The sequence below is a fragment of the Papio anubis genome, chromosome 14, assembly GCF_008728515.1.
Source record: "Papio anubis isolate 15944 chromosome 14, Panubis1.0, whole genome shotgun sequence".
Taxonomy (NCBI): Eukaryota; Metazoa; Chordata; class Mammalia; order Primates; family Cercopithecidae; genus Papio; species Papio anubis.
The window spans coordinates 7174142-7200278 of NC_044989.1; the positions used below are offsets into that span (position 1 = coordinate 7174142).

Here is a 26137-nt window from a genome sequence, read left to right on the forward strand (position 1 = left end):
GTGATAAATATAAATATCAAATGTGTTATTTTGATACATACGAGTGATAATTGGATTTTAAATTACCCAAATATAAAGAATAGAATCTATAGTGCAAGAAGTTTAGTTATGAAAATAATTATTTAAAAATGTTCTCTCGGCCTTACATGTAATTTAAAAATGCACACACATGTATATTGGGAACACCCTGAGTTTCCATTTTCCATTCACAGACTTCTCAATAAAGTATGGTGACAAGTTCATAAAGGATGAAATGAAATTCCTCTTAACCTCTACCTGATTATGAAGAATGAAGATTAAACCAGAATTTCTAACCAATGAGGCAGTCTATAAATTCTTGCTGCTATTGCTTTGTACATCAGTAGCCTAATATGCCATGGAGTAGGACTATACAGCCTCCTAGGAGCATCAGAACATTGTCAGAAGAGAAAAAGGTTATGTATAAAAGTATGTTATTCTTTTATTCATACTTCATTTAGTCAATGGACGTTTGTTAAACATTGTTATTTACCATGCACTCTCTATGATATGGTTTGGTTCTTTGTCGCCACCCAAATCTCATCTCGAATTGTAATCCCCAAGTGTCCAGGGAGGGACCTGTAATCCCCACATGTTGAAGAAGGGAGGTGATTGGATCATAGGGACAGTTCCCCCTCTGTTGTTCTCGTGATAGTGAGTGAATTCTTAGGAGATCTGATGGCTTTCTAAGTGTTCAACAGTTCCTCCTTCACATGCTATCTCTACTGCCACCTTGTGAAGAAGATTCCTGCTTCCCCTTCTACCATGATTGTGAATTTCCTGAGCCGCACCCCAGCCATGCAGAACTGTGAGTCAATTAAATCTCATTTGTTTATAAATTTTCTAGTCTTGGGTAGTATCTTCATAGCAGTGTGAAAACAGACTAATACACTCTATTTCACACTTTCAATGAATTTTGTTATTTAATCTTTACAATAGCTGTCAGGGAGTGATACCAGCATCATGCCCATTTCAGACTTGAGGAAACTGACATACATAATTTGAGAAACTTGGCTAAAGTCATGCAGCCTTCAAATAGCAAGCCTGAGATTATCTCCTGTGAGTGACGTGCACGTCAGTGCACTGAAACAGAAAATGGAGGGCCTGGTCATCTCAGGAGAGGATTTGTCCTTCAAAGATTTGGCCTCTGTGTTTGGGAGAGTCTCCGGATGGTTATAACTTTGTGATAATAAATGGCTGTTGGTAAATGTGGGTGTTATGATCAAGCAAATTAAGATAGAAAGCAGAAATGTGGAAATAAATTATTTCCATCTAGATACTCCATATGGATCTCAGAAAGCTTGAATACAGATAGAGGAGTTCTTAACAATGAGAGGTTTAGAAACAGGCTTCGATCTTTTCCCCTTTCTGGTCAACTGTGTATTTAATTCTCCCTAACCTTTCATTAAGGTTTATTGCATACATTACTAGTAGCATAAAGGTGAATTTGAGTAAACATAACCTCTGAATTTTTATAAATCCAAAGTCAGGGTATCTTAAATGCTAACAGTGTTCTTATTCAGATATTTTGCAACTAATGAGGGCCTTATGATGGTAATGTTTCCTTCTAGTAAGATTAAAGAATCACACAATAAAACAGTCCACATTTCTGTATGGAAAAGCTATCTTCAACTATAGATTGGTGCAAAAGTAATTGTGGCTTTTGCCACTAAAAAGTCTCTTTTGCACCAACCTAATATTATTTCAAACAATGGATGTAACAATTTTATGCAGGCTCTCATCAATATGTGAAGATTATAAATGGAAAATAGATTTTAAAAAATACTACAGGCAGAAAGTAAAAAAAAGGTTTATCTGATTTTGCACTCCTGACATTTAAGATGAGAGATGTGAGGCCCAGCGCTGTGGCTCACACCTGTAATCCCAGCACTTTGGGAGGCAGAGGCAGGCAGATCACGAGGTCAGGAGTTTGAGACCAGACTGACCAACATGGTGAAACCCCCATATCTACTAAAAATTAGCCAGGCATGGTGGCACATGCCTGTGATCCCAGCTACTCAGGAGGCTGAGGTAGGAGAATTGCTTGAACCCGGGAGGTGGAGGTTGCAGTGAGCCGAGATTGTGCAGTGAGCTGAGATTGTGCCATGGCACTCCAGCCTGGGCGACAGAGAGACTCCCTCAAAAAAATAAAAAAATAAAAAATAATAAATAAAAAAAAAGATGAGAGAAGTGAAATTAAAAAGTTTCAAAAAAAATCTGAAAATACCCAAGCCAGGCATGGCAACATGTGCCTATAGTCCCAGCTACTCAGGAGGCTGAGATGGGAGGACCACTTGAGCCCAAGAGTTTGAGGCTGTGGTGAACGATGATGGTAACACTGCATTCTAGCCTGATTGACAGAGTGAGACCCTGTCTCTAAAAATAAATAAAGAAAAAGTAAAAAAATAAAAATAACCAAAAATACGAGATTGATGTCTGTGAGTACTTAAATTCTGGAAGAGGATCTTCTTCCAAGACATAGGGGTTTAAGACTATTGGCACATTCCTAGAAGGTGTGGCAACATGGCCCCACAGGGCATGATTAATGAAAGAAAAGTGACGCAGGGCATGAAATCCTATTCTACAAATATTTTTTAGTTTTCTATACTGATATTACACATTAGGCTGATTTGGCAACCCCTCTTTCATCTGTCATTTTAATACGGTTGGTGGCATTGAACAGTACAAGTGAATTTAAATATTGACATAATCAATGTGGTAATGTGATTTTAAACTGGAGGAAAAAGAGATAATTTCAAAGGAAGAGACTCATATGGCAAATGTGCTGTGGCATGAGAAATACTATGGGGCTGGAAATGTGTGTCCATGGGAATCAGCCTCAAGCACCATGAGAAGAAAGTCTCGGATTTGGGTTGTCTACAGTTATTAGTTACCGTGGCAAGATATGATTGCAAAAGCAAACTAAAATATCAGTTATTATATAGAACATAATGAGTAGCACAAATCCATCTTAGGCTCTTATCTGATAAAAGTTAATAATTTATTAATATGAGGAGGATTTCAGTGGTCACTGTCCTAATATAACAATTGGTAGAGAATAAGGAGAAAATCAACCTTTGCAAAAGAGTAAGAATTGAAGTGAAAATATCTGAATCCTAGTCTTTGCTTTATCATTAAGTAGCTATGTGTCATGCTTTAACCTAGAAATAATGAAAGTTCTTAAAGGTAGAATGTGAGCAAAAGTCCTTTAAAGAACTATAAAGAAAACACAAGTAATTTTCACATCGAAGATTTTATATCTTCAAAGATTTTATATTTTATATTAACAAAGACATTTCTTTTGTCCTACATATATCTTTTTTTGTTTGTTTATTTAGGATATAAAATATGTACAGTAGTGAGGCATTGAAATGTCATTAAGCCCTGTGTTATTGTTTATATACCTTAAAGAAAAAGGATTTGAAGAATTTTTATAATCTCAGTTGCCTCTCAATTGCCCATATGATTATCAGGTTTTGGGAGGGAACACAGTCAAGTTATCCAGTATTATACCAACCCTTACGTTAAGAAATAAATCATAAATTTTAATTTAAAAAAACTGCACAATGATAAAAATCAAACATATCAAACTTAGAGGATTCATCGTAATATTTTTAAAAAGAGTTAATAAACTTAAATGATTATATTTTTGAAAAAAGTTCAAAAATTAATAAGCTAAGCATCAAATGTATACAGAATGAATTATTTAAAAAATATAAAAAATAGAAGGAAAGACAGAAAAGGCCAGAAATGAATGCAAAACAAGATACAATTGTCACATTAATAATGCTACAATGTAATTTCCTAATAAAAATGGATAAACCTCTAATAAGTTTTAAGCATCGAGGAAAATGAATTAGTAGCTCAAAATATTTTCAGAAGGGAAATAACAAGCCTAGACAGTTGGATAAGCAATCTCTAATAACCTAGGTACAAATAATTCTAATTGTAGGTGAACTTTCCCCAAGAGTAAAAGAGGAAAGAATATTTTCCAATTAAGTTTGTAAAGATAGTATGACGTTGATATCAAAACTAGGCAAGTTAGTATAAGAAAAAATATTACAAGTAAATTTAATTTTTAAATATATGTAGGAAAAATCTAGAAAATATTAACAAACCAAATCTAATAATGCATAGAAAAGATAATATAAAATGAATCATTTTGGTTTATTCCAGAAATTCATGGTTTAGTTTAACATTTAAAAACCCATTAACACAACTTACAATATTAGCACATTTAGAAAGAAAAATGATCTTAATAAACGTAGAGAATTTTCTTAACATTTGCCATCCCATCCACTTATGATAAAAACGATTAGTAAAATGGGAAAAGAAGAAAACGTCCTTAATATATTAGAATATTTCATTGAGTAGAGGAAAGTTAAATAATTTCCTCTGAACTCAGTAAAAGACAAGGATGCTCACCAGGACACTGCTATGCAACGTTGTACTAAATATTTCAGCCCAAGAAATAAGACAAGAAAAATTATTGATAGACTGGGAAGTCAAAAAAATTGTCATTATTTGCTGATGCTGTGATTTTCCATAAAGAAAACACACATTTCTATATCTTCATATAGAAATCATTAGCATTATTGTAAGAGCATAGCAAGACTGATGACTTTGAAATCATTATGTAAGGGTCAACTGTACTTTTCTACTGCAGAAATAAATTACCCAAAAGATGGAAAGTAAAGTACCTAAAAATAAGTCTGATACTAAATAAATGCATCTTATTCATGAAAAAAATTATTAAGGTATTAAAAATATTGAAAAAGAGTTAAATTCACTGAGAGCTCATTCTAATGCATAAAAATATAGCAGTGTAAAGACAACATTTGTACAGAAGGATAGAAATAGGTGAGTGGAACAGAAAATAAGAACCCAGAAACAGATCAATGGTCAAAAATTTCAATCAATGAAGCCAGAAAAGATGTATAATTGTATGGAAACATAAAAGTCGATTTCTATTTCAGACTCTACACACAAATACACCTCATATAGCTTAAGGTTTATATGTGAAAGTAATAAAAAATCCTTTCATATCTGTATGTTTGGTACACAGAATACTCACTACTGTTGAGGTCATGATGCAACACAGCCTGTGCAGGAATGGAGACAGGTTCATGAATGTCCACAGCAGAACTGCTTCCTGTAGGAGACTGGAGACCACCCAAATGTCCGTTGAAGGAACACAGACAATGTTTAGCAAAGAAGAAAATAAACCGTGGCTGCAATCACCATGTAAAGCAGGAAAGATCAATGAATTATAGGTACATAACATCAACATTAATAGAAATGTGGAATGAAGGAAAAAAAAAAAAAACATTGTGAAGAACAAATACTACATAATTCCAGTTATATAAGTTTCAGAAGGTAATATGTTGTTTAGAGAGTCACACTTTTATGAAATAAGTCATTCTTATTTTAAATAGGAAGTGATGGTAAAATCACAGTTGAGGAGAGTGGCCAACTCCTCACTGCAAAAAAGGGGACTGAGTCAAGAAGGGCACAGGTTGCTTCAAATGTTTTGACATCATTCTCATTCCCATCTGGAGAGTACATGCATGAGACCCCATTTCAATTGTATTTTCCTATCTATCCATCACCTGCCTATATACATATCTCTCTATATCTATCTATCTATCTATCTATCTATCTATCTATCTATCTATCTATATCACTTTATAATTAAACCAAGGAAAGAAAGGAAGGGAGTGAGGGGGGAGGGAGGAAGGAAGGTAATGGGATATCCCCTCATTCCTCCCAGCTCATCTTTGAATCTACTGCAAAGAAACTGGGAAGACATTCACAAGTTTACAAGATCACAGTGTATCTGAGTGGAATAAAGGAACTGAGAGACAGAGCCTCTGGACTCTGTTCTGAAGGATCAGGAGGTGAGCCTGGAGGTTAAAGAGCTGAAGGAGAGAGCAGGATACTGAGTTTGGGGCCAGGAACATGAGAACTTTGGGTCTACACCAATGAATGTATCTAGTCCAGTTGCAGGGGACTTTGAATGCATTTTGCAGGAAGGAGCTGGACAGGAAGAAGTTGCCTTCTGGAGTGCCTGGATGAGCCTCCCAGGCGATTGATGAGAGGGAGTTCGGGCCTCAGACAGCTTCCCCTGGGGTCTGCACCTCTGACAGGACTGGGAGCAGTCAACAGGGGTTCCTTGGTTTGTAAGCTCTGCTGGGAAGAGGGGTCCCATAGATTGCAAGATGGCTGGCAGAGTCCTTATTCTCAGGACTCCCACCCAACTGGCCTCTGCCACCATCTGAAAGCCTTCCAATCTACTTCCCACAGGTGCCTGATTGCACTTTTTGGCTCAGATATCAGAATGCATTATTTCCCACCCCCGTAAGACACACATACACACATTTTAATGCTTTCTGGACCACCCTTAGCCTTCAGAATAAAATCCAGACTCAAGGTGTGGGATGTGGACTTTCTCATCTGTATGGCTCATGACATCCCCTCTGACCCTGTGTCCTTTGTTACCAGAAAATCAGAACTCCTTGATTTTCCAAGCATACGCCATCCTCGCCCATGCTTGGAAAATCATGGGTGCTTGTTGTCACCCTGACCTTAGTACCTTCCTGTCAAAGCTCATTTCCCCTTTAGGGATCAGCCCAAGCGCCAGAACATCCTTTCCTGGATCCCTCAGACTGATTGGGCCTCCTTCTCTCTGCCCTACTGTCCCTGAGGCAAATCTCCTGGAGAGTAGTGATTACCTGGTGCTATCATTCTCACCGCTACGGTAGGAACCTGGTGCCTTCCAAGGATTTTACATTGAAATAATGCATAAGCTTTACCATGAAGTCATTCCTGAAATCCAAGAGAAACAGTCCTTTTCTCCCTGTCCCTCTGCTTCCATTATCTAAGGAATCAGATCTTTGGCAATGAGGGAGACCCACAGGACATCCTGGTAAAGTTTGCAGATGAAAAACCCTAATCAATGACCTTGAGCTTGAACCATTCATAAACTTAATATCCAGATCTTAGTTTTCTTAATAACAAAATGATCAAGAACAAAAAGGCCCAGGAATACAAGCAGCCTCCCTGCAAGCCCCCGCCTTGAGGGCATTATAATCTGAAGACTCATTGTTTGAGAGTCACTAACCTCTACAAACTTCTAACTCTTTGCTATGGACTCCCAATAGCGACAATAGGCTACCACAGGCTCCATTTATTATGACGAAGTAAACATCCCAGTCGATTAATGAACGACGTGTGTAAGTGAAGCAGAACAGACAATGACAGGTGAAAACAACGCGTGTTTTGGGGTTGCAAGGAGAAATAGATCAACACGGTTTCAGATAGATAAGGAGCACAAGCTAGAGGCAGGGAGTGATGAATGCATTCCACAGTGTTCCTCAGGAGAGTAGCTTGTGGCCAAACCCAGACGTGTTAATTAATGGAAGCAGGAGGAAGTGGAATGTGTAGTGCACAAACAGTGAGAGGACTGATACAAAATGAGTGAGGGCTCTGAGGGTCAGAATGAAAGTCAAATCAATGTGTCAGCAACGTCGTGCAGTACTTTGACACCTCGGTCGTTCTTGCCAGTTAAAATAATGCAGGTTATAATGAGACTGTCATCTTCCTGACAGTTTTTTTCTTTTTAATCTGCTTTATTCTCAGTTTTGCAATAGCACTATTTTGATGCTGCATTTATTCATTTGTGTATCAAACACTTTAAAACACCTCCTCTGGGCTTGATGCAACACTGAGTAAAGTATACGAAGGATGAGTAAAACATGGAAAACACAACGAGAAGTTACCAGCATTCACACGTTGTGATGAGTGCTACCAGAGAGCACGCAGAAATGCTCTACTGCCAAGATCGAAGCACCAGAGCCAGCAGAGTCCATCTAATGGACGGAATCACAAAATAACTATCCCTGGACAAGAAGGCAGACCTTGGTCTCAGCTCCGCTACTGACCAGCTCATCAACGGGGGCAAACCTTTTCCCACTCTGGGAAGTCAAATGGAGACTGGAAATGCGTGGAATAACTTAAGGAACATGCTGGCTCTAGGAACAGGTCAAGGCCAAAGACAGTCACAATTGGTAGTGCCTCTGAGCCGCAAAGAACCAATAGCACTTCTTGTTCGCCTTTCTACAGAAATTCAGAGCTCCTGGAACCAGATGGTGAGGCCCAGAGGTTCATGCAGACTTTCTTTGTCTACTCCCATGCCCCACCGCATACCCGAGGCCTTACAAATGTGCAGGTGGGATTGATCACCCCAGGCTTTTGCTCCTGTGTTGCCTCTGTCTGCAACACTGTTTCCCCCACTGCACCTTCTTCTCCTGGAAACCGCCCTACTTCTCCTGTAAAGCTCCTTTTACCTGCTAAGTGGTGTTATGATGATCCGTTTCATGCAGTTTGCTGTACTAACTTGTATGACTTTTCAAGGCAGGGGCTCTGTCTTTGTCATCTCTAGATTGTAATAACGTGGCACAGTGCCTGCCACCTTGTGTGTGTGTGTGCGTGTGTGTGTTTTGTATTTGAGAATACATGACATGACCACACTATACAGCCTAAATAAATCTCTGTTTTCTTTTATTACAGCCATAAAGCAGTTGTAAAATGAAAAGGAGATGGCCTGGGTGCTTTGGCACAGTGGGTGGACGTCTGAAGGTGAAGGTGGGACTGATTTTAAAGGAGATGTCTATGGGAGCTTCCAGGTCCCCTGAAATCCCACTGGCTCTGCCAGCGTTTGGCCTCCAGGTCTGTGAACTTGTCTACTGAGGACCCCAGGGTTAACTAGACTCAGGCATGCTGATCAAGACAAACCAATCCCCCAGAGACCAGTGGCCATAACCAGAATCATGATTTATTAATTTGCAGGGGGAGCTGCATCTGTTAGAAAGACCAGATACAGGCACTCCTGTGAGACTATCACAATCCCTCCCTATAGAAAAGCTCCATGGGAGCCAAATCATAATCAGAGGGCTCCTTGTGGAGAATGTAGCCCAAGCAGAGAGATGTAGTAAAGGAAAAAATTGTCCTCGGCATCAGGCTGAAACCACTGGGGGCTTCTATCTTGCAACTGGCCTCTATCTAGGCAGGGGCACAGTCCTCCTCTGGGACTGCTTGGATAGGCACCAGCAATTCAGACATGTGAAACCACGACCATAGAAAGCCACCCAGGCTTGGGATTAAGTCCCCCTACCCATGTGGTCTTCACACACTTAACTTCATCTGTGAGGCTCAGCTCCTCACCTGTAAAATGAGAATCGTGGTAATACCCACCTCTAGAGTGTGCGAAGATCAGACATGGTCTGGAGAAAGCAACTGGCTCAGGGCCTGGCCCATGGCAGGTGCTCTACAAATGGAATGTGTTCACATTCACCCCTGGGAGTCTCCCCTCACAGATGCCCCTTATCCACGCTTGTGCTATAAATAGGCTTCCGTCAAGTTTAGATGGCTTGGGAGTTCTGTAGTCCCTTTAACCTGGCTTAGCCTATTGTTATACAGGAATGGTTTCCAGGGGAAGGGATTTCCTAGCCTCTGGGTCTCATTTCTCGCTCTTATTCCGCAGCTCCTGGGAGGATGGCTTGGAGCTGCTTTTTCTGGATGTCTTCCGGTATGGGGAGGCTATGATCTATGCTTCCATGGGGGATGGTAGTTAAATGCCTAAACCTGGCATCACACTTCCTAGCAGGATCCTTGGGGTCTCACACTGCCTATGTCTGTCAACATAGACACCACAGTGATCGAGGGCTTATCTTGGCTTCTACCTGCCATTATTTTCTTTTAGTTCTCAACTTGTTCTGAACCCTGGTGAAGAAAAATTTCCCTATCTACGTGGAGATCCTTCAGAAACTCAACACCGAGCTAAAGTCTCTACTATTCTGCACTAAGTGTTGAATTTGTAGAGTATAAATACATTTTCTTGTTTTCAATTTCTAGAGAAAACCCTCTAGTATTACCACTAGTCGCCCTCACTCCCTGCATTGTCAGAGCAAGTTTGAAGTATGCACCAAGGGGTGATGGGGACCATGGCACCTGCAGCTCTAGAGGAAGCCACCACCCATGCTTTTGCCACACAGCCTCCAAGACCACAGCCTTCAGGGTTAACGCCTGAAGACACTAACAGGGCCCTAAGAAAGCACTGGCATTGCCTTGTGGCAATAACTGGGAGGAAACCTGGGAAGTAACCACAGCTCCTGTGCATGTGACTGTCAGCTCTATAGCTTGCCAGCTACCTGGCCCGGATAAGTCATCAGTATTATATGTTTTAGTTTTCTAATGTGCATATTTGTAAAAATCACCTGTTATTTTTGGTGAACATTAAATCAAATAATTCATACAGAGTGTTTATCACAGTGCCTTATACATGGCTGGTGCTTTAGTACGTAGTAGTTTACTGTTGCTATTTCTCATTCTCCCACACTGACCCTGAAGCCTTTCAGGACCAGTGTTCGACTTTGTGAACCTGTGACCTTCGATTCTCCAGGCCTCACCTGTCTTTCATGCCCCCAGATAGCTGCTGGATCCTGGAATCAGAAGAATGGCCATATCTAGGGAATAAGATTCCACTTTCTCAGTAGCTGCCCAAGGACTCAGGTGGCCTAGCCCAGAGGTTCAGGGGAGCTGACATCCTAAAAGACAAACTGTGACTCATGGGGTCCAAGAGCCTGGGGAGAGCCAGGAGGCACCTTTCTCTACTCTTCCTGTCGAATGCCTCCCAGGTGTGGTGTTACTGTACCTTTTGCCCAGAGATGTCCCGTGGGATGCCCAGAACCATGATGAGTCTCTGGGAAGCAGTGGTCAGCTGGGTAATGCCCACTTTGTATTTGCCCTTCGTCTCTTGTCAATGCCCTGTTCCTTCATTCTGGCTTATCTGGGATTGAAATAGCATGCAAACATTGCCTCAGACTCTATTTTCTAGAGTCTAGCCTAAGCCAGGCCCTACACCCTTTTGTATCTCTGGTTCTTAGAGCAACACTTTACTCAGAGTTAGTGCTCAGTGCCTGTTTATTGACTTGAAGAATAAAAGAATAACTGATCATCTGGATGCCAAATTGAATTAATGAATGAGTCTTGTGTTCATGCCAGTATTTCCACTGGACAGAATTCTGAATTTCTGAAGAGCCTCAGTCTCTCTGATTGTAACAAACTAAAGGAAAGCAACACAGGGAAAGAAGAGAGGAAGAGAAGGTGGCAGGAAGAGAAAGAATCCAAAAGAAAAACTGCCTTGCAATCCCAATCTGTTCCAATTGCCTTATTTGCCGAGTTTCACTTTGGGCCAAAACAGTACTAGTTTAGCAAAAGGGAGACCAAGGCTGGAATCACTTTAGAGAACTGAGGGCACCTGGAAGATCTCTGATACAATGAATGGTGGATTATTTTTAATCTGGACAAATGTCAAAAGCATGAGCAGCTCAATGCCAACCACCCAACTTCATGCAAACCTTTAATTAGTTATAATACTTGGAAGCCTTTCCTGGGATGCTGTTTCATTGCCAGTGAACTCACCATGCTCAGTGCCTGGCAACCATCTGGTGCTGAAGTCACTGGGTTGGGAGCTGTAAGCCAGGCCTCGAGTCCCTGCCTTGCCTCCCATTCCCTGTGTGACCCTGGTGTGTCCCTTCCCTTCAAGACCTCTGCTGCCCATTGTGCAAAGTGAGGACAAGAAGTTCTAACCTTCCATCAGTCTATGGCTGACAGTGAAGCATCTAAGTCACCCACATGTTGGTCTGTAGAACACAGTCATTATTTTGAGAGACTGTAAGATGATGGGATTTCGATTTACTTAACATAGTCTTGAGAGGGCTTTCTGAGCAGCCCTGCTGAGCCTGCAGACCAAGGGAAGAGACAAAAGGAGTCCAATACAAAGGCCGGGTGGTCAACAGGGCTTGAGACTCCAGAGTGTGTGAGAGACAAGGGACATCTGGGCCTCCAGACCACACTCTAGTTGCCCTGGAATAAATGGAGTAGTCCTAGCTGCCATCCAAGGCAGCCAGCATGTGTATCTTTTTCAATGTCAGGCTCATCGAAGCCGACCTTGGAGTGAGCATTTCTCCATTTTCTCTATGAAACCACAGTTGGTTGAAGCTTTCAGGGCATGGGCCTCTGGATGGTGCACGTGAGACTTCCCTGTTGTTCCTTGAATCTGCTGCAACCTTTGATATGATAACATCCAAAATGCTTTTGCCCCTTACACTGTCTTTTTGGAAATTTCAATAATATTTTTTAGCTGAAAGAGAGAAAGACCCATTGCTGAAGTGGTGGTTTTGGTGTGTTCTCATTAGGGAATTGGTACAACCTCTGAAAACTCACATCATTTCACAATTTGAGCCTTGAGTGGTCTTCCCTGCTCAGTGGAGAAGATACTGCTGGAAGGTGACATACTTCTTTATCGCCAGTATTTTTCACTCCTGCAAATTGGCTTCCGTATGTTGTCATCAGAAACGACCATTCTCTAATTTTTTCTGGGTATTCTCTTCACCTGGAATGTCTTCCCTGATGGACCAAGAGATTTATCCAAAATCACCAAAAACTGTCATCAGAATCAGCATGGCTTTCAGTCAAAGACCCATCTGGCAGGGCACTCTGCCTCTCTTCCAGGCTCCCACTCCACCTGTCGGATGACACCTACCCACAACTGATCACTCCACCACCCTGGCCTTGAGATTAGTGGGACTCAGGCCCTACCCTTGGAGTCTGCTATGCTGACTCTGTACTCTGTGTTTCTCAGAGATTATTTGGTGACTGACAACATCAACTTCACATCCACAGGTTTGTTGAGTTCACACCTAGGGTGCCTGGCTCTCATTGTGTTTGCTGTAACAAATAATCACTGGGTTCTTACTGTATCCAGCCCTGTTTTGGGAAATGCGGAAACAGATCATGCTAAAACTGGACCATATCTTCAAGGAGCTCAGAGTCTACAACACCTCTATATGCAATGGGGCATGCATAGGAGAAAGAAACATTCTGTAAGGACAAAGAAAACAATTTCATTACGGCACTGAAGATTTTGATCTCTCAAATAAAAATACTCAATTAAAGCAAGGTATAATTATCTGGAGTCTAAAAGAATTTCATGTCATAGAGAAATATTATGCAGCAAAGATGGGCAGCCCTGCAGAGGAATGCACACAGATGTGTACCAAGAAACACCATACATCTCTACTGTTTGTGGTGCAACATTTTAATCAAGTCAAAGACTTTTATTTTCCCTCTGTGCATTTATTTGGCCATCAAAGCAACTCTATGCTTGAGATTTCATGTTAAAATTGAGAAGACAGAGGCATCAAAGGGGCAAGCCATTGAACATGGTCCCACCATCACCCCATGAGAGAACAAGAATTTAAATCTAAATCTCCTGACACCCAGCTCAGTTACATTTCTACAGGTCCACACTGTCCTTGCAGCTATTGGATTCCCCCATATTCAGCAAAAATAATACAATAATAATATTTTATTATCTATATTCTAATAATAATATTATATTATTATTTAATATTATATGTTATATAACATTATTATTATTATATTTTATTCTCTATAGTAAAATAGATCTGGAAAATTTGTTGTTATATATATTGGGCTGTTTAAATTGACTCTATAAATGCTTAAAGAAAACAACATGAGAGGAAGTTGTGTTTGCCATCCATTTACCAAACTGCTAGTGTAGAAATCAGTTAATGGCATGAGGATGCCCTCATTTGCAGAGAAAAAGCTGATGAGTTCCCATTCCTTTGGAAATTATGCAGGGTGACTGGAGAGCTGGGAGGAAAAGAGGGACTCTCATGCTTGGGTTAGAATCTGTTGGCATCCACCCCTGTGAACGTGACTTGTCATGGTCTCAACTGAAAGGAGAGCAGTCCAGGCCTGTCCGGGGATGCACTTTTTGGGTGATGGTAAATGTGCTTTTTGTGCGAGCAGATAGCACCCTTGCCCTCTGTGTGTGCGTACCTCAGACCTCTCTCTCCAGAGGGCTGGAACCTGCGGGGCATATGAGAAGACCCAGGCGCTGACAGCAGCAGCAGCTGTCCTGGGCTCTGAGCAGAGATTAGCGAGGCTCAGGCTGCATTCCACAGCCTCCACCCCCTGTACTTCCGGCAGGGCGCAGTCCTACCTTTCAAACACACACACACTCAACTGCAGGTGAGGAACTGACATTTGCCTGGGAGTTTCTGTCTTTGTAGAGGAATATTTTGAAAACATCCACTCTTGCTTTCTCCACACTCCCATCCAGCATGCCTGGCTTCTTCGGCCCTGTGTATATTCTGGCTCTTTGCCAGAGGCCTGGAAAATCCTGCCAGGCAGCCGTTCACGCAGATGCCCCCAGGGGCAGTGACTGACCAGGAGTGAGACACACCACTCCCAGCCCAGCTGTCTGCTCAGCACAGCTCAAAGCACTTGTGCCTTGAGGGAGAGAAACCCAAGCCACACGTTCTGACAGCCTGTCACCTGAGTCCCTTGGAAAACACAATCAAGAGCTTCCTGCCCACTCATGTCCTGAGCTGGCCGGGCTCCGTAGATGCTGTGCCACCAGCTCCTGGCTTAGCCGGCCTCCCTGGTGCGTCTGCCCTCAACTCTTTGTGCAGCTGGAGTCCCAGAAGGGAGTAATAATTAAAGAAAACTTTGTAAATGTTCAAACTGAATAAAACTGTTGTTGTTGCTCATGGTTCCTTTTCTTCCTTTTTTGCCATCTGGAGCCACAACCTGTCCGGTTTGCAAGCCCAGATTCACGTCCTGTTTCCTCCCGTCACTTGTCTGTCGATCCTCTTCACTGGTGGTTCTCCGCAGAGAAGGGATTTGCTGGTTATTTTTGTCCCCTCCCCTGCACGCCAGAGCCCTGCGAAGCTCGTCACTGTCCTGGCTCCAGCGCACCTCCTCATCTCCCTGCTTTCCATATGCTTTGAAGATATTCCTGCCTCTACCACTCATTTGCAAAGCCATGTGGCATGTGTGTGTGTGCGGCTGCCTGGGTTTCTTGTCATTGCCACTGAGAAACTGCCCATCTGAAGGGCCAGAGGGCCATCAGAATCAGGCTCTGCCTACAGCTTTGGCTGCGGTCTCAACTTTAAAATATATATATTTTTTCAAGTGACAAAGGAAAATGAGTGGATGAAAAAAGAGTAACAAAATAAAATCACACTAATCTTAATGAATTAAGGCTTCAAGTTACATAGACACTGCAAGAAAGTATAAATCACCCTGTCCATGCAAGGGTAAAACCAGTGTTATGGGCTAAATCTTGTCGTCCAAAAATATATGTGGAAGTCTTAACCCCAGAAACTCAAAATGCAACCTTATTTGGAAACTACATCATGTTACAGATGTAATTAGTTAAGTTAACATGGAGTCATCCTGGAGTGAGATGGGCCCCGAATCCAACAGAACAAGTGTCTTTATAAGAAGGAGAAAACGTGAAGGCAGGTGTCCACAGAGTGAAGACTATGTGAAGACAGCTACGTGGGGATAGAAGCTGAGATTTGAGTTGTGCATCGCAAGCCAAGGGAAGCTGGAAGAGACAAGGAAGATTCCCTTAGAGATTTCCGAGGGAGTATCACCCTGCCAGTGCCCTGACTTGACTTCTAGCCTCCAACACTGTGACAGGAACAATTCCAGTGGTTTTACGCCACCGAGGATGTAGTACTTTGTTATGGCAGCCCTTAGGAAACTAATGCAATGAGAGTTCCAGCAGAGTACAATAGCCTGTATGTAAATAGTGGTAAAATGTATCCTCGTTAATAGAATTACATTGCTCACCCAACGCATACTTACTCAACCTATATTCTTCCAGAGTTGCTCTATTCTTTTCTATCCTTCTACCAATGGTAGTTTTTTTTTTATTAGATGCTGATCATTGTAGGCATACAACAATCAATCAAGCATCTGTGTTTCTTCTCAAGGATTGCAGTCTGGCAGTGGAGTGAGTATAAGCCTCTATATAAACTCTGCTACATGTGGGAGTATGGACATCTCTCTCAAAAGGAGCATGGGGAGGAAGCGCAGCAGGGGTGCCATCTAGAGACACTGCACAGGCTTCAGGAAAGCCATGACATTGGAGCTGCCTATGGTGGTGGTGGTGGTGGTGGTGGTGGAGGTGGTGATGGTGGTGGTGGTGGAGGTGGTGGTGTTGGTGGAGGTTGTAGTGGAGGAGGTGGTGGTAGTGGTGGTGTTGGTGGAGGTGGTGGTGGTGGTGGTGTTGGTGGAGGTGTTGGTGGAGGAGGTGGTGGTGGTGGAGGTGGTGGGTGGGGGAGGTGGAGGTGGTGGTGGTGGTGGTGGGTGGTGGTGGGTTTGTGGTGGAGGTGGTGGTGGTGGTGGTGGAGGTGGTGGAGGGTGTGGTGTGGTGGTGGTGGGTGTTGGTGGTGGTGGAGATTGGTGGTGGTGGTGGTGGTGGTGGTGGTGGTGGTGGTGGTGGGTGGGGTGGTGGGTGGTGGTGGTGGTGGTGGAGGTGGTGGTGGTGGTGGAGATGGTGGTGGGTGGTGATGGGTGGTGGGTGGTGGTGGTGGTGGAGGTGGTGGTGGTGGTGGTTGTGGTGGTGGAGGTGGTGGTGGTGGTGTTGGTGGAGGTTGTGGTGGAGGAGGTGGTGGTGGTGGTGGAGGAGGTGGTGGTGGTGGTGGAGGTGGTGGAGGTGGTGGTGGTGGTGGAAGTGGTGGTGGTGGTGGTGGTTCTGTGGAGACTGGGGAAGGTAGGTGAGGAACAGCTGTGGAAGTCAATGTCCTGAGACTACACCTGGAAGAGTGAAGGATGGCTTTATACATGGGGTGAGGCTCAAGCCAATGCTTGAGAAGACATGGTGCTCGTAAGGCGAAAAGATTTTGATAGCGGTAGTATTGGCTCACATTTCCTTTCAGATAGATTGAAAATCATGTGCAAAGGCAAAGGAGGTGAGAGAAAGCATTCTGCCCCCACGGAAAACAGGCCAAGATCAGATCAAAAAGATCTCTAGATGCGACATCAAATGTCTCGGCTTTCTTTTAGCTGATGTTGAGTGGTTCCAACACAATAGATGCTTTGGCAACTATTGTCACAAGCAGACCATCATCTGAGTCACATAACGTCTTGACTTGCTTAGATTCAAAATATTTTATATCTATTTTTTTTTACTATGTATCCAAAGCACTTAGTTGAATAGTTTTATTTTATGCCTACTTCATGAATACTTGACTTCTAAGAAATAATTGTTCTTTCTCTGGCCTATTGAATTTACTCTACAGCCTAGCATAGATACACACTTGAAAATAACTTTTCTTGACTCAGCCTGGGAGTGAGGCTTAAATGGCAATTTATGCCCGCCTCCAGCTTATTACAAAAATTCCCCAACCCCCTATGGTCCCCTTCATCAATTTTGATAAGAGTCATCCAGAGCCAGTGATTCAGGGACGAAACAATCACCACCTCAAGTGGTTCATTCAATCCTACAGACTAGAGCTCCAGGAAGACTGAATAGAGACACTCAGGAGAGCTTTCCTGGTTGACAGCACTCCTTGCCTGTCACCACACATCGATGCCAGGAGGGTGAGGTGAACTCACTTCAAAGGGAGAGGGCCATGGAAGCTTCTGTTTGAAACCCTCTCAGACTCTGCCCTAAGCATCTCTTCCTCTGGCTGATTTTAATCTGTATCCTTTCCCTGCAATAAACCAAAGCCATGGGTGTAACTGTTCTGTGAGCCCTTCTAGCAAATTTTCAAAACTGAGGGTAGTTTGTGGATCCCTCCCCAACCTTGAGGTTCATGTCAGAAGTAAGAGAGGTCTTGGAGACTGTGTCCTCTAATTATGTCTTGGGCGAATTCTATTCCTCTAAACTCTTTTTCTTTTTCTTTTTTTTTTATTTTCTACACTGATATTCTAGATTGTTTTACAATCAGTAAAGCAAACCTGATAAAGAAGTTCTAAGAATCAGGCCCTTCACACCATATATAGTGGAGGTTGCCTGGCATTCTGTATATCATTCTAGTTCTTAGTATGCATAGCTATCTCCTCTGGATTCTGTGAGGCAGGATGCATCTCAGTACCCTCTAGCACAGTGGCTAACACAGAACAGGTACTCAGGATTGCCTGTGACTAGAGCCACATATAAGACAGGGTCTGTTCTCAGGAACTCGGCATGCACATGTGGAGACTTCACAGGAAAACGCAAGGACTTTCACATTGGATGGTGACTGTCTCAGTCAGCTAGGGCTGCCATAGTAAAATTCCACACTTCTGTTGGCGTAAGCAACAGAAACGTATTTGCTCACAGTTCTGGAGACTGGAAGTCCAAGATCATGGTGTCAGCAAGGTCACGCTCTGGCGAAGCATCTCTTCCTGTCTCGTAAACAGACATCATATTGTGTGTGTTCACATGAACTTTGCTTGGTGCATCTGCAGAGAAAGAGAGAGAGAGAAAGAGAAAGAGATGGAGAGAGCTTTTTCTCATAAGGGCACTAATCCCATCATGGGAACCTTACCCTCATAACCTCACCTCAACCTAATGATCCTCCCAAAGCCCTGCCTCTAACTAACATCACATTGCGGGTTAGGGCTTCAACATATGAATTTTGGGGGGACAAAATTCTATTTGTACCAGTGACTTAATCTGAGGTGACCCAAGCAGCATTGAATAGGATTGGGCCTGGTGGACACAAGAGGAATGTAAAACAGGGTATGAAGGCATCTCCTGCAGGGTGACCCCAGGGCCCAGAAAGTCCATGTCTTCCACTTCTTAATCTACGTGTCCCAAGAGGTGCATGAGGGGACACTGGGGACACAGGAAAGCCACGTCTTCATCAGCAGAAGAAATACCTCAGGAAAACTCCCATGCGTTCTTTGGTTTCCCTCTTTATTAAGACCAACCATAGGAAAACGAGAAAGGAAAATCCACTCTTCCGCCTGATATGTGTGGTGTTGTGACTCCCACCTGATGGAGATGGTTGCTAGGAAACTGTGACCACAGTCTGCAGATTCTGTCAAGGAGAAAGGACCCCCTCACCCCTGAGTTCTCCTTGAAACTCACAGAGTGCTTAGCTGCAGCCTGTGGTGCAGCATTCAGGAGAGTTAATGCCGGCAATTCACGGAGGAGGGAACCGAAGATTAGGGGCATCAGGTAGGCAGCTGGTCATGGCACCAGCGTAGGGCTTAGAGCCAGCTTCCCTGCTGCCCAGGGAGGTGCTGTCTCTATTCCATTGCACTTCCCTCAAGTAGAGGGACCTAGTTCAAAACCAGAAAGATGAGGCTGCCATGGTCTGCCCTTTTGGGGCACCTCTGGAAGAGGGTGCATCTTCACTGAATGTCTTCCTTTGTATGTTCTCACAGGATGGCAATCTCAGGGTCTGGATTAATGCCTGTGTCTGCTGAAGAACAGTGGGGCAGACAGTGCTGGTCCACGGCTGCCTTCAAAATGCTGCTAAATTTCAGTTTGCTCTAAAGTGGAGAGAAAAAGAGTGCAAAACTAAAATAGAAAGGTGACAGTTACATTCACCAACTTAAAATTCATCAGTCTTAGTCCTGACATCATCAAAATGAGGTGAGAGAGGATGAGGCTCAGATGTCTGGCTAGGGTTAGGTGCATGGACAGTGTCACCATGCTTAGAGAGAGGGTATAGAACAAGCAGAAGGTTTAGGGAAAAATTTTCCTCAAATTTCCCACTTTTCCAACTCTGGTGTATTGACTGTGAGTTAATGGTCAGAAATGAAGGTGGTGAGGCCCAGGGCTGGTGGGTGGGGCCCAGAGGATCATGGGAGACACACGGAGCAGGAGTAGAGGGTACAGCTGTATGTGGTGGAATGAAGAGTAAACAGAGAAGAAAAAATGAAAGAAACAAATGAAAACTATTCTTTTAGTAATTTTGGTAAAGAAGAGAAGGGTATGAATGAAATAGTGTAAAAGTATTTTATCAGCAGTGTTGGGATTAAGATGGCCAACTCTCAATCCAGGCTGCCTGTGTTTGAATTTTGGCTTTGCCAACTTTTCACTGTGATCTTGAGCAAGTTACGTAACTTCCCTGTGTTCCAGTTTCCTCATCTATAAAACAATGATGATAACGCTGGTGATAACCTATTTTGTACGTTCTCATAAACGGTAAGTATGTTAATATATGCAGACTTATTGGAGTATTGCCTTGTCCATGATAAACTCAACTAGTGTTTGTTCATCATCTCAATTATCCAGAAAAAATATGGAGAAGAGAGGAGGTTGTGCAGTAGTTTTGGAGGAAGATGCAATATTGAGGGAAGGTATTTTTAGGATAAGTGGAGTGAATTGTGAATTCTGACTGTTCCGGTCTGATCCTAACTTTCACTTTTCAGCTAGGTCCCCTCAGTTCATGAAATCACAGTGGGCAGGGACCTTCACACAAAGCACCAAGGATGAATGAATGACAGGAGAGAGGGCAGATTGGCAGAGAGCACTATGTGAGGCAGTCAGGCAGTCTCTGGTCTCATGTCTTGCCATTGCAATAATCAGAAGAGCAGGTCTCATATCTCACCTAAGTTTGTTAGGGTTTGAAGCAACATGAATCTCTCAAATGTGAGCACCAGGTCTGGAAACCACTAAAGGAGAATGAGAAGCTGTCTGTGTGCACATATTTTGGTCTCCTCCCATCCATACTGAAAATAGCCACTTCAATATCATCAGAAGTAAATTTGCAATCCCTGTTTTTTTTGGTCCGTGTTTATCATTCACTGAAAATTTGCCAGATATACTACCTCACACCCATTAGGTTAGCTACTCCAAAGAAAAAAAGAAAGTAATGACTGTTGACAAGAACATGGAGAAATGGGAATATTCAGGTGCTGTTGGTGGGAATGTCAAATGCTGCAGCCTCTACAGGAAACAGTATGGAGGTTCCTCAAAATTTGAAAATAGAATCCAGCAATTCCATTTCTGAGGACATATCCAAAAGAATTGAAATAAGAATTTTGAATAGGTATTTGTCCACAACATATAGAGGGATGGTGCTAAACCTTTAGAAACCACTCCCATGATCCAATCGCCTCCCACCAGGTCTCACCTCCAACATTCAGGAGGTGAGTGTTCATAACAGCATCACTTATAATAGCCAAAAAATGCCCACTGACTCACGAATGAAAAAATGTGATATATACATAGAATAGTCATTCAGCCTTAAAAAGGAAGATCATTCCGACTCATGCTACAACACGGGTGAAACTGGAAGGCATTACTAAGTGAAATAAGCCAGTCCCGAAAGTCAGATACGATAGGATTCCACTTACATGAGGTACCTAGAGATAAAAAAAATAGAATGATGGTTTCCAGCGCCGGGGGAAGGGAGAAATGGAGAGCTGTGGTTTCATGGGTGCAGAGTTTCAAATTTGAAAAGTTAAAAAAGATTCTGGAGATTGATGACACAACAACCTGAACACATTTACCACTACTGAACTGTACACTTGACAATGGTTAAGATGATAAATTTTACGTTTTGTGTATTTTACCTCAATTAAAAATAAAATATATACATATATATATCTCCAGGGATATAATGCTGGGAGACACTCTCTGGCCTCATGGAGTTCCCTGTCCAGTTGGATGGACACAAAGGCAAGAAGACACAGGGAGCGTGACAGCAGCTATGAGAGGTGCTGGGGACTGCGGCTGGGGTGGGCGCTGTGCCGGAAGGCTTCCTGAAGGGAAGGCCTTCTCCACCAGATCCTAAAAACCAAGTAAGAGATAGTCAAATAAAGGAGACAAAAATATGTTAGGACGTCAAAACCATATGTGCAAATTCATGGTGCTATTCGGAAACTGCACATGTTTCTGCTGGGCTGGCACATTGGGTGGGAGTTGAGGGGTGTAAAACGTGGGGTTTGTCTTGATTTATCCAGCATCTGCTGTGCCCAACCTCAGGAGAAAAAAAACTTGTGGACATAAGGTGACCGCTTTCAGCAGATAAAGCAGAAATGTGGCTGTGCCCTAAAGTTTCTTCCCTGGGGAAACTTAACCATCAGAAACGTTGTCCTGAAAGGCACCAGAGTGAACTCTGTTTCCACTCCATAAAGGTCTACATTTGTTTGTTTCAAGCAAATACAACCTAGTCCACCACCACTGCCAAACTGTCTGTTGTTATCAGTCTTTCATTGACTGGTCGAAAAAGCACTTATTCAATTAACCGAACTATGTGACTACTCCATTTCAGGACTTTACTGAACATGCGGAGGGAGAAACTACAGGCATTTGGGGTTTCTTGAAACTGCTCCAACTTCAGAGTTTGTTGTCAATAATCTTTGCAACTTCTGGATCCATCTCTATGCATTTACTTTAAATATACATGTGTTTTATTATTTTTTTTTAATGCAGCACTTTGGACTTAAAGCTGAAGCTATACAATAGGTAGAGTTTTTTGATAAATGGACTATAGACAATAATTGCAAACAATGCGTAGGAAAGAGGAAGAGCCAACTTAAGAGACTTCCCACTTATACTTTTCCAACCATTTTATTCAGGCAAGAAGGACAGCCTCATTTTTTGGTTTTCTAATCCACATTATAACCACAGAAATTGAGGGCCTGCTAGATCCAGAGCACTCTATTAAATGCTGTGGAGCAGGCAGAGGAAGGAAGGAGAGAGAGAGAGAGAGAGAGAGAGAGAGAGAGAGAGCAGGTGAGGGAGACAGAGATGGAGGAGTGAGAAGTAGAGAGAGAGAAAGAGTGAGGAGAGAGTGAGTGGAGGAAGACAGAAAGACAAAGGAGACAGAAATAAGGAGAGAGAAAGAGAGACTATTGGATTCTAGTAGGAAATAAATAGGTATACAATACGTGTCTTTAAAAGTTTATTATAATAAATTCCATCTTCATTAGAGATCTAAATGGCTGAGTACAGAAAAAGGTAAGATAAATTCTCAGCATCGGGGTGGAAGGTGGAAGGATGAACTATTAAGGGAAAGAGGTGTGGGAGTGGGAGAGGAGCCTTTCCTGGGTGCCTCTGTCCTGCAGGCCTCTCATGCACATGGCAGAGGCTGGCCCACACTTTTGAGACGGCTGATAGCATAGAGGATAGCAGGGGACAAACAGGTAGATAAATGAACAAATAGGTGAGTGATTCTGAGAGCCAGACACTAGCAGCATGTGAGAATATATTTGGAAATGATTTGAGTTTATACCTCCTTTATGTCCTGGTCGCCAAAGTTTTAAGTAGAGGGAAGAAAACATTGAGCTACGACAATGGCAACATTTTTCTTAGGCCCTTTCTATCACTTATTCTTCACACTCACTCTGTGATGATCAATTTTAGGGGAGCATTTTACTGGGCTAAGGGATGCCAGAAAACTGGTGGGGCATTATTTCTGGGTGTGTCTTTGAGTGCATTTCCAGGAGTGATTGGCATTGGAATCAGTGGACAGGGGAAGATCTGCACTCACCCCATGTGGGTGGGCCTCGGATTGGCTGAGGCCTGAATAGATCGAAACAGCAGAGGAAAGATCAATTCTCTCTCTCTTCTGGAGCTGGAACAGACTTTTTCCTCCTGCTATTGGGCATCAGAAGCCCAAGTTCTCTGGCCTTTGGACTCCAGGACCTGCAGCAGTGCCACAGTTTCCCTTCTGCTGAAATTCCCAGTGAATTTCAGTGCTGACTGAAAGTTACACCATCAGCTTCCTTGATTCTGAGGCCTTTGGGCATGGACTGAGCCACTCTGCCAGACACCCTGGTTCTCCATAATCATGTTAGACAGTTCCCATAAGTCTCTTCCTGTATATCGCTCTATGTATACTATTGGGTCTTTCCCTCTGGAGAACCCTTACTAATACATAGCCTCTGAGTTGGATATAATTCTCTGCATGCACTGTTTACCTGCCTTGGGTGCTGTTCCCAAGGGGCAAGAGTGTTCGTGGCTGGCAATGGAATCCCTAGTCCAGTTCAGTGGTGTTTACCTTTTGAAAGTTTAGAGACTTCAGGAATCTAATGTTGATTGGAAATGTGTTTTTTCCTACTTAACCCTTGATATGGTTTAGTTCTGTGTCCCTACCCAAATCTCGTGTTGAATGGTGATTCTGAGTGTTGGAGATGAGACCTGGTGGGAGGTGATTGGATCATGGGGGTGGTTTCTAAAGGTTTAGCACCATCCTTCTAGTGTGCCTCATGGTAGAGTTACCAGGAGATCTGTTTGTTTAAAAGTGTGTAACAACCCCCACTACTGCCGCCACCCCTCTCTTTCTCCTGCTCTGACCATGTGAGACCTGTTTGCTTCCCCTTCACCTTCCTCCATAATCGTAAGTTTCCTGAGGCCTCCCAGCCATGCTTCCTGTACAGCCTGTGGAACTGCGAGTCAATTAAACCTATTTTCTTTATTAATTACCAAGTTTCAGGTAGTTACTTGTAGTAATGAGAGCATGGACCAATACACCCCTGAAGTCAACAGCTCTCCAAAGCCAATGCTGGTTTGGAAGCTGTCAGCCTGGTGATGGTGGGGGTGGGAAGATGGGGGAGGTTCTGATAGCAACCTAGATTTGCCTTCATTTTTATATCAGCCAATTACGAAAGTCAATGGAGTATGGAATAAGAGATGGCTGCTACTGTTCTGCCACCTCACAGGGTCATGGGAGCCAGTGAGAACCAGGGGGCATACATGCAGAAGGCTCTGCATCCTACAGACTTCCAGTTCTGACTCTTTTCCCAAGCAGCCCTTCCGTCAGGCAGTAAACACTGATACAGCCATAAAGGCAACTGGGTGCAACCTGTGACACCACAGAGCCTCCCAGTGAGCCCCCCTCCTGGGATCATCCACTCCTTATGTTGTTTAAAAACATGGACCCAGCATTCCATATGGTGCCTCTATAGGGTGGATGATTAGCCATGGAATCAATATCATAATTGGCTCAAAACCATGCCCCTGGTTTCAGCTTATCTCTTACCCCTGTATAGCTACTTGGTGAAATAGATGTGCAGGAAACTTCTTCTCTTTGATCATAGATAATATTGGTGCACGATTAGTATCAAATATTGCACTAGGACAGTGGCTCACACACTTAAGTATGTGTATTAGTCCATTGTCATGCTGCTGATAAATACATATCTGAGACTGGGAAGAAAAATAAGTTTAATTGGACTTACAGTTCCACATGGCTAGGGAGGCCTCAGAATCACGGCAGGAGGTGGAAGGCACTTCTTACATGGTGGCAGCAAGAGAGAATGAGGAAGAAACAAAAGCGGAAACCCCTGATAAACCCATCAGATCTCATGAGACTTATTCACTATCACGAGAATAGCACAGGAAAGACCATTCCCCAAGATTCAATTACCTCCCCGTGAGTTCCTCCCACAACATGTGGGAATTCTGGGAGATAAATTCAAGTTGAGATTTGGGTGGGGACACAGCCAAACCATATCAGTATGCATCAGAATCATTTAGAGATTTTGAGATGCATATCAGTATCATTTAGAGATGCATATCAGTATGCATCAGAATCATTTATATATATATATATATATATATATATTTTTTTTTTTTCCCCAAACTCCTAGTGGGTACAGTTTATCTTGCCAGATATTATATTGCTAGGCCCAGCTCCAGAGTTTCTGTGTTAGTAGATCTGGTGTAGGGCCCCAGAGTCTGTATTTCTGAAAGGTTCCCTGGTGATGCTTATGCTGCTGGTCCAGGCACCACACTTTGAGAAGCACTGTGTCAGGCACTAAGCACCCCAAGAATTCTAGGACCTCTGCAGACTCCATGTCTTTTGGTATTTTTCTGGGAAGTACCAAAGTCCAGCTGTCATAGAGTAGGACATGCGCAACTGACAATCGTCCTGGCAGTTTGTTGTCACATCCCAATTTCTCAAGCATTGGGAAATCAGACTGCAACATATTTGGCATTTTGAAGTCAGTTATAGCTGAATCATCTAAATGCCTTTTGATAATTGCTAATTGACAGAAATAGACTCAGAAAGTCATACCTTTTCCACTATCAGAAGACAAAAAGCAAACATGGACATAACCTATCTTTATTGATATATATTTGTGTCTATCTATATGCCATTATACATACTTACATTATATACATGATATATATTTTTATTCATCATGAAATAAAAATCTTTATTGATATATATTTATACCTATCTATATTGATATATGTTTTTATGTATCTATATGCCATTATATATATACTCACATTGCATACAAGAAATATAGGTATGTGTTTGTAAACACACACACATATGAA

General features: G+C 42.7%; 1 long non-coding RNA gene across 1 annotated transcript; it reads left to right on the forward strand.

The window, feature by feature from the left end:
• The first annotated feature begins 5697 nt into the window (after nucleotides 1-5697).
• On the forward strand, nucleotides 5698-25009 carry LOC116270238. Its single transcript, XR_004178173.1, has 3 exons — nucleotides 5698-9604; nucleotides 19279-19489; nucleotides 21458-25009. It is a non-coding gene; the product is annotated as an uncharacterized LOC116270238 (long non-coding RNA).
• The last annotated feature ends 1128 nt before the right edge of the window (nucleotides 25010-26137 follow it).